The 10,319-nt window shown below is 40.2% G+C and overlaps 2 non-coding genes across 2 annotated transcripts; both read right to left on the minus strand.

The window, feature by feature from the left end:
- Positions 1–7,778: 7,778 nt before the first annotated feature.
- LOC135049623 (U1 spliceosomal RNA) lies at positions 7,779–7,941 on the minus strand. Its single transcript, XR_010241351.1, has one exon. It is a non-coding gene; the product is annotated as a U1 spliceosomal RNA (small nuclear RNA).
- Positions 7,942–8,093: 152 nt separating this feature from the next.
- Positions 8,094–8,257, minus strand: LOC135049192 (U1 spliceosomal RNA). The gene has a single exon (XR_010240959.1). It is a non-coding gene; the product is annotated as a U1 spliceosomal RNA (small nuclear RNA).
- Positions 8,258–10,319: the final 2,062 nt, after the last annotated feature.

Raw genomic sequence — 10,319 nt, forward strand, 5'->3', positions numbered from 1 at the left:
GTGTGGTTTTCTTTTTTGTGTGTTTGCATGTTGTACAGTTTAGTCTACCACACTTATGGAACCCTAATGGCGGTTTGGGTATCCATGTATCTATTTGTCCCCCTTGGGCATCTGGAGCCATGGATTTTTCCCCAGGTCTCCTAAAAAAACTTGGAGCTAGTGCGGACTTCAGACTATCTGACTTCCGAAATATTACCTGTTCACTAAGGACTACATTGGAGTTCAACATCTCATCCAACTTGAGAATAGAAAAGTTCTTCTTAATTATCCTCTTGATCTTGTATGCACTAGTATTATACTTAGTTACAAACATTGTTGTCCTATCCGTCATTTTGTTATTTTTCTTTCTAGTATTTTTGCTGGTGGTATCCAATAAATGGTCTCTTTCCATATTTTCCACCTCCTTCCAAGCCTGGTCAAGAACAGATATTGGATACCCCTGCATAAGAAACGCCCCATAGAGAGATTCCATTTGTTCTCTTGCTCCTTCTTTGGTGGAACAATTCCTTTTTATCCGAAGGAACTGGCCCTTCGGTATATTATCCTTCCATCGTTGTAAATGACTACTTTTGTAATGTAAATATCGGTTTTGATCTACCTCCTTAACAAAAGTATTTGTTATAATGATGTCATTTTCGATCTTAAGTGCTATATCCAAAAAAGTGACCTGTGTGGGGTGGCAGTACCCCGTAAACTTCAAACCATAATTATTGCAATTCAAACTGGCAACAAATTCTTCTGCTGATTCAGTGCTCCCCTCCCAAATGAAAAATAAATCATCAATGAAACGGCCATAAAGAACCAGGCTCGCCCCGAGATCACTGGTCCACACATGTTGTTCCTCGAACCGCCCCATAAACAGGTTGGCGAAACTCGGAGCGAACCTGGTTCCCATGGCCGTCCCCCTAGTCTGTAAATAATATCGTTTATCAAAAATAAAATAATTATGTTCGAGTATAAATCTAATACTCTCCAAAATCAACCACCGCAATTCTTCCCCTATATTAGGGTCTCTTAACAGATAAAATGCCACTGCCTCAATCCCCAACTGGTGCTCAATGTTAGAATATAATGATTCTACATCACATGTGATAAAACAATAAGTTGACTGCCATTTAATATTTTTAATTAAATTTAAAAAATGTGTAGTGTCCTTAATGTGTGATTTTAATTTGACAACATAACCCTGTAAAAAACTGTCTATAAAAAAAGATAAATTGCTGGTCAATGAATCTACCCCCGCAATAATGGGTCTTCCCGGGGGGTTAATTAAAGTTTTATGTACTTTTGGAAGACAATAATACGTGGGAATTACCGGATTATCAGAAAACAAAAAACATTGAGTTTCTCTGGATATAGCACCTAAATCCACTGCCCTATTTAGCAAGATTTTTAATTCCTTTTGAAACTGTGCGGTGGGATTGTGGGTCAGTCTTGAATACAGGTGGACGTTGTTTAATTGTCTATTGGCCTCCGCCAAGTACATCACTGTATCCATTACCACAATCCCACCGCCTTTATCAGCTTGTTTAATAGTCAAGGAGGGATCCCCCCTCAAGATTTTAAGTGCTGATCGTTCCTTAGTACTCAAATTATCCTTTAACGATTGTTTCTCTGATTTTTGGCACATCTCCCTAAATTGTTCTAATGTTGACTTATAGAAGCTCTCAATATAGGGCCCTCTATAAGTCAGCGGGTAAAACTCAGACTTATTTTTAAATCTGTTTGTCCCATTACCATCAAATATTTTAGTATAGTCCTCCTTATTCGACTCATTCGTTGATTCATCTGCCAAGGATTCTAATATATCAACCATTAATTGGTCATCCTGATCCAATATAATGGGATTACCTTCAATACCTTTTTTCTTCATATTTTTCATCGCGAAATATCGCTTTCTACTTAGCGTTCTGATATATCTATTAAGATCAACGAATAGATCGAATAAGTTGGGTTTTTGGGCGGGAGCAAAGTTTAAGCCCTTTTCAAGCAATCTCAGTTGATCTGGACCCAACTTTTTTGAGGACAAATTAAAAACCCCTTTTCCCTTCACTTTAATTTCATGTTTTTTACTTGACCTACTCTTTCTTCCTCTCTTTCCTCTGGCTCTTGTTCTCTTTGCCTTTTTCCGGACCACCCTGTTCCTTCGTACTTTCTTTGTGGACGGTTTTGGAATCTGTGGCTGTCCTCCAAAAAATTATTTGTGCCACCATGGGTGTTCGACTGTTGCCTATTCTTCCCTCCCATATCTACCCAATCATCCCTTCCAGAGTCTCTTCTACTCCACTTGGAATATGGGGCTGGGGATTTGACACTATTTTGTTGGAATAAATTATCATGCCTATTCCTATAGGTATTTGGTTCCCAATTCCCCTCATCCTGATTCCTAAAACTCCTGGAATCTCTCCGATCAATTGGGGTTCTTGGTCCCCTGTAATGACCTAATCTATGTTCAAGATTTTGTCTGGGTCCTAATTCCCTTTTAGAGGGTTTTTGGTCATAGATGTTGTCCCTCCTTCTATTGTAAGTGTGAACCTCTCCCTTTTGATAGTCTAATTTATCCCGATTTAGTTTGTTGTTTTTTCTGAAGACTAAGGTTTTTTCAAAATCCTCCACCTTAAGATTTACTCTCAGATCTCTTTCATTGAATCCTTTGTCTTCAGAAAAAGATTTCAACAAATCCTGGGTCTTTTCAATTTCCTTCTGTATCACACTAACTTTGTCTTCCCTAAATCTGACAAGCAATTTCATAAGGTTTATGGAACAATTATCTAGTAATTTATTCCATTCCTCTGAAAACTGCTTGTCCTCTTTAAACGTAGAGGTCTTTAAAATCCTCAATCCCCTGGGTATCAAACCTTGATCTAAATATTTCTGTAAGGACACCTGGTCCCACCAGTGCCTTGTTTCCTCTATACATAGATTTTCTAGTCTATTGAATAAACCATGCATATCCTCCAAATTCTCATCCCTCTCCATAATTTGTATATCTTCCCCCCCTCTTAAATACACATTGCGTCTTTCCAATCGTTCAGCTATGCACTTAAGCGCTGCCAGATCAATGGTTCCCCAAGTTACCTGCTGCCCGAGATGCAATTACCTAAGACAATCAAATCAAAGAATAAATGATACTGGATGTGTACACAACCGCCCACACACCAACCTTGTGTGGACAGAAGTATACACTCTCCGGCGCCAGTACCCGCTGGATCAAGGAGATTTTAGACAATGGCGGAGACTGCTGCTCCTGATACAGGGATAATTGCAATCCCTATATTGAACAAAAAAACACAAAAACTACCCACACAGGTGTGACCCTCTGTAGGAAATCAGTAGCGCTGTCCCCACCATTTATCGGAGATAATCAATAAATAATTAAAAAATGGCTAATTACTATTAAATTTTAAAACATATAAATCATATTTTATTAACATATATTGCTGCAGCAAAATTGACATACATAAAAATGCATATTGTGTATAGTGGATGCCTTTAATGTAAATGCTCCACATACACAAATGTATATACTTAATTACGTTTATTCTCTGAGGCTTGGATTTTAATAAGCTGACTTCAAAATGTCCACATAGATTAATGATAGACCAATGAGCTCGGCATTTACGGACACTGCTTGCATGAGTATGTCCTTAATTAATTAATGTCCCGAAAAAGATGTGTGCACACATATATCACTTTGAATGGATAGTTACCATGGGCGATAAGTTTTTCATTCACCTCTTTAGAACAGTCTGTTTAGGACCGTCCCAATTGGAAAGACTCCCTCTGCTGGTGCTTGTCCATTTACTGCAGAATATCTGGAGACAATATCCACGGGAATCCGTCCACAGTGCTCCGGCTCCCTCTGCTGGTGGCTAACCGCAATTGCAGGTGGACTGGCTGTTTTGTCGTAGCCAGAAGCCGGTGATCGTGTAAAACAAGCAGGAGGTGATAGTCACTGCCAGTAGGTCCTTCGAAAACGCGTTTCTCCGCCTTCCCAGTGCGTTCAGCGGCTTCCTCAGTTCGAATGACCATCATCCCAATGAACACTTTATATAGCCCCACTTATTTGAAATTCCCGCGGCCATTCGCGCATGCGCACTCAAACGTGCGTTCCAAGCCTCAGTCTCATTACAAACTTTAAATAGACTCCAGCGGCCATTTTAGCTGGTTAAAACACACGATCCAAGCCTCATTATCACACCCGGAAGTTGCATCCATCGTTCTTATTAACAATATCAGAATCAAGCCTCGTTTTAAAACATAATTATCTACAACTTCATATTCAATTATACTGAACTCTAATGCAATTTGCTCAACAAGATTACGTCACTTAGTTTAATCATAATTAATTTATCATGATTACAAGTAATCCATGTCTTATTTGACAACATCAGTACAAATATGACCGTATTTAAGAACAATATTAATACTAGTCAACACATCCTATTTTATTAGCACAGGTGATAAATATATTAAATATACTGCTCAACAGTATCATTACTCGGAAATAAAAGGGGACTAATTTTGATTATAATTTGTACTTTATAATTTATAATTTAGATCCCCACACGCCATCTTGTGGTTCAAATACATAATTACACCCCTTCGTATTGTTATACATAATCCTGTTATCTCCATCTCCTTAATCCAGCATCATAAGGAACCATATCCTATCCCACCCCCCCATATATTATATGTCAAGAATGATATTTATAAAAATCAAATATTTATATTATAAATATTAAACATTTGAACTTAGATTTTATTTAACTCAACCGTATCATTCAGACCCTGCGGGATCAAGGTTTTTAGGCTAAAGATCCAGAAAGCCTCTTTCTTACATAACCTTTTATACCTATCACCTCCTCTACTGGTTACCGCCACTTGTTCAATTGCCATGATTTGTAGATTATCACTTTTCCCTCCATTGCATTCCAAAATATGGCGGTATAGGTAGGTGTTTCCTACTTTTTTATCTATCTGTCTTTTATGCTCCATGAACCTAACGTGAAGTGCCCGAGTGGTGCGCCCCACGTACTGTGCTCCACAACCACACTGTAAGACGTAGATAACATACATGGATCTACAATTCAGAAAACTTTTTATATTGAATTTCTCTCCCGATACAGATGAGACAAATTGTGTGGTTTTCTTTTTTGTGTGTTTGCATGTTGTACAGTTTAGTCTACCACACTTATGGAACCCTAATGGCGGTTTGGGTATCCATGTATCTATTTGTCCCCCTTGGGCATCTGGAGCCATGGATTTTTCCCCAGGTCTCCTAAAAAAACTTGGAGCTAGTGCGGACTTCAGACTATCTGACTTCCGAAATATTACCTGTTCACTAAGGACTACATTGGAGTTCAACATCTCATCCAACTTGAGAATAGAAAAGTTCTTCTTAATTATCCTCTTGATCTTGTATGCACTAGTATTATACTTAGTTACAAACATTGTTGTCCTATCCGTCATTTTGTTATTTTTCTTTCTAGTATTTTTGCTGGTGGTATCCAATAAATGGTCTCTTTCCACATTTTCCACCTCCTTCCAAGCCTGGTCAAGAACAGATATTGGATACCCCTGCGTAAGAAACGCCCCATAGAGAGATTCCATTTGTTCTCTTGCTCCTTCTTTGGTGGAACAATTCCTTTTTATCCGAAGGAACTGGCCCTTCGGTATATTATCCTTCCATCGTTGTAAATGACTACTTTTGTAATGTAAATATCGGTTTTGATCTACCTCCTTAACAAAAGTATTTGTTATAATGATGTCATTTTCGATCTTAATGTAATTATGTATTTGAACCACAAGATGGCGTGTGGGGATCTAAATTATAAATTATAAAGTACAAATTATAATCAAAATTAGTCCCCTTTTATTTCCGAGTAATGATACTGTTGAGCAGTATATTTAATATATTTATCACCTGTGCTAATAAAATAGGATGTGTTGACTAGTATTAATATTGTTCTTAAATACGGTCATATTTGTACTGATGTTGTCAAATAAGACATGGATTACTTGTAATCATGATAAATTAATTATGATTAAACTAAGTGACGTAATCTTGTTGAGCAAATTGCATTAGAGTTCAGTATAATTGAATATGAAGTTGTAGATAATTATGTTTTAAAACGAGGCTTGATTCTGATATTGTTAATAAGAACGATGGATGCAACTTCCGGGTGTGATAATGAGGCTTGGATCGTGTGTTTTAACCAGCTAAAATGGCCGCTGGAGTCTATTTAAAGTTTGTAATGAGACTGAGGCTTGGAACGCACGTTTGAGTGCGCATGCGCGAATGGCCGCGGGAATTTCAAATAAGTGGGGCTATATAAAGTGTTCATTGGGATGATGGTCATTCGAACTGAGGAAGCCGCTGAACGCACTGGGAAGGCGGAGAAACGCGTTTTCGAAGGACCTACTGGCAGTGACTATCACCTCCTGCTTGTTTTACACGATCACCGGCTTCTGGCTACGACAAAACAGCCAGTCCACCTGCAATTGCGGTTAGCCACCAGCAGAGGGAGCCGGAGCACTGTGGACGGATTCCCGTGGATATTGTCTCCAGATATTCTGCAGTAAATGGACAAGCACCAGCAGAGGGAGTCTTTCCAATTGGGACGGTCCTAAACAGACTGTTCTAAAGAGGTGAATGAAAAACTTATCGCCCATGGTAACTATCCATTCAAAGTGATATATGTGTGCACACATCTTTTTCGGGACATTAATTAATTAAGGACATACTCATGCAAGCAGTGTCCGTAAATGCCGAGCTCATTGGTCTATCATTAATCTATGTGGACATTTTGAAGTCAGCTTATTAAAATCCAAGCCTCAGAGAATAAACGTAATTAAGTATATACATTTGTGTATGTGGAGCATTTACATTAAAGGCATCCACTATACACAATATGCATTTTTATGTATGTCAATTTTGCTGCAGCAATATATGTTAATAAAATATGATTTATATGTTTTAAAATTTAATAGTAATTAGCCATTTTTTAATTATTTATTGATTATCTCCGATAAATGGTGGGGACAGCGCTACTGATTTCCTACAGAGGGTCACACCTGTGTGGGTAGTTTTTGTGTTTTTTTGATTTGGGATAGGGCTGGGGAGGGCCGCTGCTCAGGCACATCTCTGTCAAGTAAAGGAGATTCAACTGAGGCAGCACAAGGGAACTCTCATCTGGGGACAACAACTGCAGGGAGAACACATATTTTCAGATGAACATGGGGTGGCAGAAGGCTGCCTAATACTGAAGCACCCCCAAACAACAAACCAAATGCAACAACTAGTGCAAGCATTCCTGGGGGATGGCCTGCAGCAGATGGATTTGAATATGGTGATGTCATCCAAGCAGTGGGTCAAAGTTGGCTTCAACCCTCGTCTGCATATGAAAAGAGAAAAGGAGCGTGCAGGGCATGGAGGCCTTTTGTGGTGCTTGGATGACCCCTAGTTCGCATTAAGCACCCCCACCCTCCTTCGGTGTGGGGCTCATGTTGGCCATTCCCCAGCCCCTGAAGCATTCAAGCTGATTTCTTGCAGCAGCTGGGCACTGTAACAGCTCCAGAGCTGCTCTGTAAAGCAAGTAAAAGGGTGTGGGCCCTGCAGCACTACCCGTAGTTTGCATTGTGCATTGGGAGGCATAAAGTAAGCAGACGGGAGGAGAAGTCAGGATAGTGCACAAGGGTATAGAAGGGAGGGGCTCAAGAAAAAAGAAGTAGAACCAGACAGCAAACTAGGCTGGAGAGAGACCTGAGACAAAGAGATCTGAATTACATGAGAGCCGACCAGGGAAAACTCAAATTATGCAGTCAAGTTTCCCACATTTGGGGAAATCGCAGGGGCAGCACACCCAGAGTGCAATGGGTGAGCCTTGCCCTGGGAGAAGCAACTTCATGATCATAGTATCTCACCTGGCAACTAAGTAGGAGTTGGGCTAGAGCTGGGGAGGGTCGCTGCTCGGGCACCCCCCTGTCAAGTGAAGGAGATCCAACTGAGGCAGCACAAGGGAACTCTCGAAAGAAGAACAAGGCTAGAGGAAGATCTGAGACAAATAAATCTGACTTTTACCAGAGCTGACCAGAGGAAAGCACAAACACAGTCCCCCACTACCACAAATAATGCAGTCGAGTTTCCCACATTTGGGGAAATCACAGGGGTCAGCATACCCAGAATGCAATGAATGAACCTAACCCTGGGAGAACAATCTTCATGACCATGGTATCTCCTATGCAAAATAAGTATGATTTGGGATAGGGCTGGGGAGGGCCGTTGCTCAGGCACATCTCTGTCAAGTAAGTTGCATTTGATTTGTTGTTTGGGGGTGCTTCAGTATTAGGCAGCCTTCTGCCCTACCATGTTCATCTGAAAATATGTGTTCTCCCTGCAGTTGTTGTCCCCAGATGAGAGTTCCCTTGTGCTGCCTCAGTTGAATCTCCTTTTGGAGAAGACCTCAATAAGATTGTAGCTGATCTGGCTACTGCTAAAACAGCTTGCCTACCTAGTATGACTCCTACCACGCAGAAGGCTAAAAGTACTTTTCTTGGCCCTTTCATCCTCCAGGTAAAGCGTACCCAAGGTCAGGCATACCCAAAGCAAGCTCATGTTTCCAGACCTGCCAAGCCCAGACTGAAGCAATCCTGGGCTGCCCATCAGCCTGCTTCCAAAACGGACAAGCCTGCCGCATGACGGTGCAGGCCTCCCTCTGGGGGATCCCAGGGTGGGGGGCCCGACTTCTAGGTTTGGCAAAGAAAGGTATAATTCTAAGCTAGAGAATTCTGTTTGGAGCTCACCTTGTACTTTGTGAAGAAATAATCAGCATTGTGGCTGAGCAGATACATGTAGTGTGTGGCTGCAAACTGCATGGATCTGCTGCGTTGTAATGCTGATTCTTTTTTTTTGCAAAGTACCAATAGCTTCATATAATGTTCACAATTTTTATGCAGGATCAAATAGCTCAATAGGTAGGGTGTTTGATTAGAATTCAACAGGTTATAGGTTTGAATCCTGGGTATGGTAGTTTGAGATGTGTTATTTAATAAAGTATGTTGTTCTGACTGCCGGCATCCTATCACCTGGGATATCATACTAAATAAATGGAGTTGATCAAAAAATTTTTTTTTAACTAGGGACAATTTCCAGATACTTCTCTTTATAACTGAGATTGCCCCCTGGAACTTCACATCAGTTGACAACTATGCATGAGTGGGCAGTGCTTGCCCTGGATCTGTCCACCCATTTATGTGCCGCCATAAAATAAAGCATGACTAACAGTTATCCTGGGCGTACACTACACAATTATCTGTCAGGCTATCTATCCAGTCTGGATGGATGGAATGAAAATCTGGTAATGTATAGGAGCAAATGTCAATTAACCATTTGCTCCCAAACACTAGAAAAGTGGTCAAAAATGGTCATTACACAAATTGGTTAAACCCAAAATTTAACCAATTTGTTTAGGGGACCATTTTTGTCCATTTTTTAGTGTTTGAGAGTAAATCGTTGATGGTCATTTGCTCACATAGATAACCGGATTTCTATTCCAACCAGCCAGTGTTGGAGAGATGGTCTGCCAGATTACATAATGCATACCAGAGCCATAACTAGACTTTTTGGTGCCCTGTGACAGAGAATTATATGCCCTCCCCCCCATTTTTGCAATATGGACAAAAGGCGCATGCCTTGTGGGGAAGGGGCATAACAAGATTGATCTCAGAGAAAGCACATGAGATATGAAGATATATCTAGTATACTTGACACTCAATGGTTTGTGGTATTGCAGGGGTGCCCTCCTTAAATGCATATACAGTCACACATGGCATGTTTGTGTAAATGGCATATCAGCAGTCAGCACTAACTGGTGACATGCCATTTGTACAAGTAAGCCATGTGTGACTAATATATAAACATACTTTATTAAATAACACCTCAAACTATCATACCCAGGATTCAAACCTATAACCTGTTAAATTCTAATCAAACACCCTACCCATTGAGCTACTTGATCCTGCATCTATTCTAACCTCCAAAAACAGATTCAGTTGCATTTTCCAGCGTGTTTTGTTTGCGCCTTTGCAAATGTCTTACATCGACAAACTTATTTAGTACTATTTTGCAAATAGGGTTACATTGTCGCAACATTGTGTTCCCTAATTGCTTGATTTTTTAAATGCAAAAATTGATAAAGACACCTGATAATTGCTCTGTGGAGTCTTCTTTTGTGTCTACTTCTTATCTACATTTAATTCCCTACCTATAATCAAGGCATTTTTAAATGCTTGGTGCTGCCAGGACGTGAGGCCTACCT

The sequence above is a fragment of the Pseudophryne corroboree genome, unplaced genomic scaffold, assembly GCF_028390025.1.
Source record: "Pseudophryne corroboree isolate aPseCor3 unplaced genomic scaffold, aPseCor3.hap2 scaffold_99, whole genome shotgun sequence".
Lineage (NCBI taxonomy): Eukaryota > Metazoa > Chordata > Amphibia > Anura > Myobatrachidae > Pseudophryne > Pseudophryne corroboree.